Here is an 8,134-nt window from a genome sequence, read left to right on the forward strand (position 1 = left end):
ATAAAATGAAAAATTGTACACCCGGCAAGTCGAAAACTTGAAAAGGCGACTTGGGCAAAAAAGGGGTATCCCGGTGGACTGAAAACCCGAAAGGGCGGTCCAGGCAAAAGAGGGATTAAAACGAACAACTGCGTCCAGCATGATCGTTCGCGCTTTGGTTAAAGCATCATGGATAATACCCGGTAGGGATCAATCAGAAGCGTCTTGTTCAGAAGGCAGAAAGCATGGAGAGTCTGAGGACATATGGGGTGTAACCGAGTTGGAACTCGATGAGATCACGGGTTTCACATTGCCATTAGGATAGATTTTTCCTTTTGTGCGCAATTACCTCTTTTCAGGAATTACTTCCTTTGTATTGCTCATTTGAGCCACACTTTTCAAATCAATAAAATGCATATTCAGTCAAATAATTTTGTTTTTTGTTTTTCATTACCGCTTTGATTGCAAAAACATCCAGATATTTTTGATAAAGAATCTTGCATTTTAAGACATACAGGTTCCTTCCAGTGCATGTTTATAAGATTGAAAGCTTGAAATCTTATTCGGAAGGTGAGTGACCCAAGTGTTGAAATCTTGACACGCCTGGGGCACGGTTTTATCTGTCGATCTGTTTTGCAGGAACTGTTAGGTATTTTCACTCACTTGCAGGTTGTGATGTGGAAGCTTTGACAAAACAAATCCCCATGGGAGTCCAATCAGGGACGAGTGAATGAAAGGATGAGAAGACGTTGAGACGTACGACGATCCTTGAATGATATCAAGAAGACTCTTCAAAATCGGAAGATTGGAAAGTCTGTAGAAATCCCCACAGGGTCCAGTCAGGGACGAGAGACGATGAAAGGATGAATGAATGGGTAGAAAAGTGATGAGAAGACGAGGGACGTCCGACGACCTTTGGAATTAATCAAGAAGACTCTTCAAAGTCGGAAAATTGAAATTTCTGTATAAATCCCAGGAGTACGATTTCCGTCGAGCGCGGCGCGACCTTGGAATACAAGATGATGGAGCAGAAAAGGGTCCAGAAGAGTCTGGGAATTCTCAAAAGTGGAAAGCTGATGCGAGATTGGGAGGTGGATACCAGGGTTCGACGAGTCGACGGGTGTTCTGTACCAACTTTTCTCATTTCCCCAGCTAGGTCCCCAAGCAGAATTAGAGGACCAACTCCCCAGCAGATCCAAGGTCTATGGATCCCTTAGCCGAGTCGAGATGATTGTCCCCGGCAGGTTTAAAACGGTGTTTCCCAGTTACCAGGCCAGAAGGTTGTTGTTCCCCGAGTGGAGCGGGTTTCAATGAAATATATCTCCAGCAGTGTTCATCCTACCAGTGGATTGGACTAGTTTCCGTAGCAGACTGATATCTGCATCCCCAGCTGAGCGTATCCTACGTGTGGATTGCATGGGTTGTCCCCAGCGGAGTAGCATTCGTTTTCCCTAGCAGGGTTTGGATGGTTATCCCCAGCAGGTGTCAGATCGATGCTTCCCCAGTCGCCAGGCCTGGAGGTTGCTGTTTCCCCAGCGGAGTATCTGTGAGCATTTCCCTAGTGAAGTCGTCAGGTATCTGTGAGGGTTCCCAAAGCAGAGTTGGGATTGATATCCCCAGCAAGTCAAAGACTGTTGTATCCCCACAGAGTGGTGGTGGTGCTTATCCCCAGCAGTTTCTCGAGCGGATTGGGTGCAAAGGAAGTTCCTCAGCAAGGGTTGCCTTTTCCCAGCAGCAGTGTTATTCCCCAGCAGGGTGGAATCGGAGTATTGACGAGTTCCTCAGCAGAGTGTCTCGTGCTCCTCAGAAGAGTCCCTTGAGGGGGATGCTTTTTATGCATTCATCATGTAGAGTAAGCATAGCATGTTGCATAGAAAAAATAAATCGCGTAGCATTTCCATAATTATGGAGCATTACGCAGAAAAAGATCATGCATCATTGTTGCAAGCATAGAGCTAGTCTCAAGCCGTGGTTACCGTTTGAGAGGTGGTTGTGCCAGAAAGCGAAGATGTTACTCTGTGGAGTTTAGCATCATGACGTCAGATCAGCAATGTTCCCCAGTAGTGCGATATTGGAGGAAATGTTTCTGTCGGACAGAGATGGAAATAAAATCAGAGGACGTTACGCGATCAGCGCGATTCAAGCCGTGGTTACCGCTTGAGGATTGGTTTTATCAGACAGTGAAGGTGTTACTCCGAGGAGTCTAGCATCATGGTTTTAATCAAGGATATTCCCCAGTAGTACGATACTGGAGGGTAAGTTTCTGTCGAGCAGAAATGGGAATGTTAATCAAGAAAGTTTCGGGGTTCAAGAAAAACAAGAAAGAAGATAATCCCCAGCTAAACGCGAAGTGTTTGTCTGCCAGGGTTGAATAGAGAGCAGTCGGCTCAGGGCTTGTCATTCTCAGCATGGGTCGTTGTGGTACTCCGGCCAGTTTCCGATTTCCAGATCGAAGAGGTTCTCAATAGTCAGGACGAAGAACTTGTGGCATTCCGGCCCGTTTCCGATTTCCAGATCGAAGAGGTTCTCAATAGTCAGGACGAAGAACTTGTGGCATTCCGGCCCGTTTCCGATTTCCAGATCGAAGAGGTTCTCAACAGTCAGGACGAATAACTTGTGGCATTCCGGCCAGTTTCCGATTTCCAGATCGAAGAGGTTCTCAACAGTCAGGACGAAGAACTTGTGGCATTCCGGCCAGTTTCCGATTTCCAGATCGAAGAGGTTCTCAACAGTCAGGACGAAGAACTTGTGGCACTCCGGCCAGTTTCCGATTTCAAGATCGAAGAGGTTCTCAACAGTCAGGACGAAGAACTTGTGGCACTCCGGCCAGTTCCGATTTCCAGATCGAAGAAGCTCACGATGATTAGATCGATGCAGCTTGCGGCAATCCGGCCAGTTTCCCGGTATCCAGACCGAAGTGGTATCCAGACCGAAGTGGTATCCAGACCGAAGAGGTGTTCAGACCAAAGTGGTGTTCAGGCCAAGAAAATGAAAAAAGAAGAGAAAATTCCGGGGTTCAAGAAAATGAAAAAGGAGAAAGAATAATAATCCCGAGCGGATGTGGCGTTCAGGACGTGGTTGTCCCTGTGTTACCATTTATTTTGGTATCCAGGTCGACGTTGCTGTTTCGGTATTCAGGTCGACTTTCTCCGTACCAGACGGATTTTTCCTTCAAGACTGCTTCTTCGCCGATTCTGACAGGTGTTGTTAATTATTATCCCATCAGAGTGCAAATTGTTCGTCTGTTCTTGGTATTCAATCACTCTTCATCCTGATCATCTGAAAGCCGAGGCTATTCATATCGACAGGTTCACAGTGGATTGAATAGGGGCAGTTGTAACACCTCAAAATTTGCCCTCCTCTCTTGGGACTAGCATAACATATTGCATATCATTGTTAGGTCATTAGGCATTGCATATTGCATATCATGTGATTACATTGTGCAAGTCATTTTCACAAGTCTTGATCAGAAGATGAGGAAGTCAAAGTGCAAGCTAGGGTTTTATTGGACTGGTCATTAATCATCTGAGGATGTGGAAGCTCAAATTAGGGTTTCGTGATTCTCAAAGGATATTGGTCTTCATCTTGATTGAAGTGATTCATCATCATCATGGTTGGATTTCATCAAGTGTTGAAGCAGATTCCTTGAGATTAGGGTTTTGACCACTGGTCAACCCTAATCAGTTGCATTGGGCCAATCAGGGCATGGCAAGGAGATGGGGTCTATGATGGATATGGGGATCATCCCATGGTTTTATTGAGATTATTGAGGCTAGGGTTTCATCATTGGGCCATTTCATCAGAAGATTGGAGCTCAGTTTGATCTATGCATTGCCAAATTCATCTATCAGTTGAAAAGTCAACTGTGGTCAACTGTGCATGATTTAATGGATTTGGAGGTAGGAGAGAGTTGGGTACACTTCATTCATGTTGAAACAAGTGTTATTTGACATGTCAAAGCTTAAGAATGAAGAAAATCAAGTCAGGACAAAAATTGCCAAAAATAGAAAGTGACTTATAATGGAAGTTTCCAAAAATGGAAAGTTTTGACCTCAAGACCACGTGTCCAAGGAAGCTTCAAATGAAAATTTGTTCAACATGAAAGTTGTAGATCTTGTTATCACCTTTCCAAAAAGTCCAAGAACTTGAAAATCCCATGTATGGTTGGCAAGTTATGGTCCATTCAATTTCAAAAATGACCCATAATCAGAGGGGCATAACTTCCACATGGAGTGTCCAAATTGAATGATCTTTTTATGTGCAAACTCCATTTGACATGTACTTTCATGGTGCATAATTGGAATTCATCAAAAGTGGTCAATGCAAAAAGTCAAATTTCAAGTGTACAGTTAAAAATCCAGGGGCAAAATGGTCCAACTTGAGAAATAATGGGAATTTTTGAATGGGGATTTTTGTAACACCTCACAAATGCTATTTGGAAATGGTTTGAATCATCATAACAGGTCAAGGTGCAATGGTTGAAGAATTCACTTTTGAAATGAACTTGAAAAGTGTACAAATTGCCATGGCATAGTGAAATTCCAAAATACACATCCAATGGCCATGGGACAAGTGGCAACAGCTCACACATGTCATTTTGAGAGTGTGTGAGCTGTCAATGAGCTGTCACAGAGCTCATATGAAAAGACCATTTTGCCCTTGCTTAAGTAAATTTCATTTTTGCTAATCACTTGCACTTTTGCTAATTGGATGATTAAAGCTTGATTAGTGGGAAGTATAAATTCTTAATCATAACAAACTTCTGATTACAATCACAAATCACAAGATCTCAACCTCTTTTCCCTCCAAATTCTCAAAATCTCTCAAGAACACATCAAGCAAATTGAAGCATAACTCTTCCAATTCTCCATCAAATCGTGTGGTTTTTCTTGCTGCTTCTTCCAATCATCATCTTCTTCAACTGTTTTGGAAGATCAACATCAAAGGCTTCACCAATTTCCACTGTCCAAGTGAGGTTCAACTATGGTGTTTGAGGATTTCTTCCATTAGAGGCAGATTCGAGCTAGGCTAACGCTTCCATTCATCTTCCCTAACATCTTGCTTCATCTGTTTTGGATCAAGGAGCTTCAAAAGCACACGAATCATCACTGCAATCTCAAGGTACTTCAAAATCGAATCTCATGAATTGATGGATTGCTATATGCCTTTTGTAGACTGTTTAACGTAGAATGCAATGCTAGTTGTGGTTTGTGGAATGGTGGAACATAGATCGAGTTATCTTGAATTTTAGTTATGGTATGGAAACCTAAAATGCTCGATCCAGAAAATTTAGGAACAATTATGATGATTCATGTACATATTTGAGATCTACGTACTCAGACCTTTCCAACGCATATTCATTTGTGAATTTTCATTGAGATTTGTTGTTCTTGCGTTCATACAATTTCTGGAAAAAACTGGTGAAGTTCATGAAGAATTCTGGAAAATCCTTGCGTTTGATCCGTTTGATCTCCTTGCCGCGTTTGAATTGTGTTTAGCGCGAAGATTGGACCAATCAGGAGAAGCCACCGAGAAAATGAAACGCAGCGTTTTGGCTCCTGCGCGCTTAATTACCAAACTGCCATTAAATCATTTAATTAATTAAAACAATTCAATAAAAATTTAAAAAATCACCAAACATTAAAAAATTCATAGAAAATTATTGGAAGGTCAAAAAAATATGAGGATTTTTTCTATAGTTTCCAAATTCCCTCTAGAATTTTATGGATATGATTTTCAAGGTTGTGCATGGTGGAAAATTGGTTTGACCTAGGGATGTTTGACTTAGGTCATTTTTGTGTGCATTTTGCCATTTCCATTGTAAAATACTCATGCCTTAAAAGAAATTCTTGAAATGTTTTGAGCATATTGTGGACATGTTTATGGTGATTTACATGTAAAGTTTGTGATTTTTGGATATCTGTAGAGTGAGATATGATTTTTTGAACTTAGGTGTGACAATTTGTGTCACACCTAACTAGGGCAACTTCATGAAATTATTTTCCTAGCCTATGCTTGTTGAAATGAATTGAAATTTTGCATGGATGTTTATGGATATGTTGAGATGCTATGTGAATTTTTCTGGATTTTTATATGGCATTTTCAATTTGATTGATATTTTTCTTCACTGTGTGTTCATTGTGCAAGCTTGTATGACACATGTTTGTAAATCTCTTGTGAAATTCTCATATGGTTCTGGATGAATGTGAAATTTGGTGTGCTGATTGTAGACACATTGTAGGATATCCCTGTTTTGGTCCCATTCATTTCTTAATTGTTCTCACTCTGTTATGATTTTTTGAAGTGAATGTATGTGTTGATACCTTGAATTGGCTTACATAAGTGTGTCTGTATTTCTTGATTTTCATTGCCCTAGTTCCTTTTGTCCAATTGATCTGAAAACTGACATGCTATACCTTGAATATGTCCTGTTTAGGTGTGAATTATTTGAGGATTTTTGGAATTGTTTTGGTATGCTTTTGATGGAAGTTATTCTGTTTGGACATTGGATGTTGCATTTGACCTAGTTTGACTTGTTTTGGTCATGAAATGAATATGATGAATGATATGAGTATGGGATCAATTGCATTTGCTTTCTATTTGTGTTAATTTGGTTTTGGTTGAGAATTACTTGCTGTTTAGATTTTTTTTCTCACTTTTGGACCCTAGGCTTGGCCTAGTGGTCTAGTTTCTCACATTTGGTGTGGATTTTCAGGTTGAAATGCAAAAGGCTTAAGGAGAGAAATGGAAATCAATTAAATTGAGATTGTTTGTTGTTGAGAACTAATTTGACGTTGTTTTGTAGGTTGTGAAGCTTGAGCTTGAGCTTATAGCTTGCCTTTGTGTTGCTTGATTGTATAGTCTGACTGATTAACATTTGCTGTTTATTGTTGTCTGGCTGAGTACTGATGATACTTGATTGATTTCAGGTACATTTAGTCGCTTACAGTTCTTTAAGAACTTGCTTGCTGCTGCTTGGTTTTTTAACCACTTGAGGTAGGACTTCTATTCTTCATGTAGTCTGGGAGACCCGGCCTGTTACTTGGCCGGGCAAAATGTCTGAAGTCCTCCTTAAGAGGCGATGTTTGTGATTGTTTAATATTGTGCCAAGCAGGTAAAGACCTCTATGAGGAAATTGGTGGATCAAAGGGATATGCAATCTATCCCCCACTACTCTGTGAGTCGTCCCTCTGCTCACACGGCTGTGTGTTGATGCATTGGGACACAAACCCAAGATCTAGTGCTGTTGCACAATCGAGTCAAAGTCTTTGAGCGTAGAAGGATCCCTCCATTCTGGACCCACGCTCCTTCGTCTAAAAGCTCTCCCTGGTCAGGGATAAGAGCTGTGAGGTCTCATCCTCACTTCACCTTTCATCTGCTTCACCTTAGCCTCGTAATGGCAAGGTTAAGAGCGACTAATACCCATGTACAGATGACTTGCGTCGGCAGTCAAACCCATTGTTTGAGCCTCACTTGATTGGCTATAGTGTGTGCTTTGTGAATATTTGTTTGACATGTTTGCTTGAAATGCTTGTTTTGATCTGTATACTTGTATGCTTGCTTTCTTCCTGGATAGGATTAGCTTGCAGTTGTGCAAGTAGGTAGAAACCTCAACATAGGGTAATGATGCATGACAACACTAGGCTCGAGTCCAGCTCCCTGGTAGTGTGTCTTCCCTTGGTTTCTGGCTAGTTTTTCTTTCCCTTTAGGGGGAACTACATCGCCCTGATCCTTGTTCCAGACGAGGTATGTAGGCAGGTGGTCGTGCGAGACCACTCCGGGCAACCTTTTCCTTTTTTGCGTGTGTTTACTTGTTATCTGATTGTGTGTTTGGTTCGGATGCCGACGTAAGCCCAGTGATTGGCGGTCGGGCTCCACGTTTGCCGTATTGAGTGTGTTTTGGTTCGGATGCTGACGTAATTCCATCAAGTGGTTGTCGGGCTCCATGTTTGCCATCTGTTTGTGCGTTTTGTGTTGTTTGGCGTGCGTAAGCCGAACTACAGTGGCTCTGATTCTCGTTCCAAACGAGATATGTAGGCATAGGATGCGATGTCCTATCGAGCTCCCTTCTCTTAACCCCACCTGCGTTCCCCTGTGTGTGTGTGTGATGTTTAGCAACCTTTTCTTTTCGTAGAACGTGGATCCCGTCGAGTAC

Source organism: Lathyrus oleraceus, chromosome 5 (assembly GCF_024323335.1).
Source record: "Lathyrus oleraceus cultivar Zhongwan6 chromosome 5, CAAS_Psat_ZW6_1.0, whole genome shotgun sequence".
Classification (NCBI taxonomy): domain Eukaryota; kingdom Viridiplantae; phylum Streptophyta; class Magnoliopsida; order Fabales; family Fabaceae; genus Lathyrus; species Lathyrus oleraceus.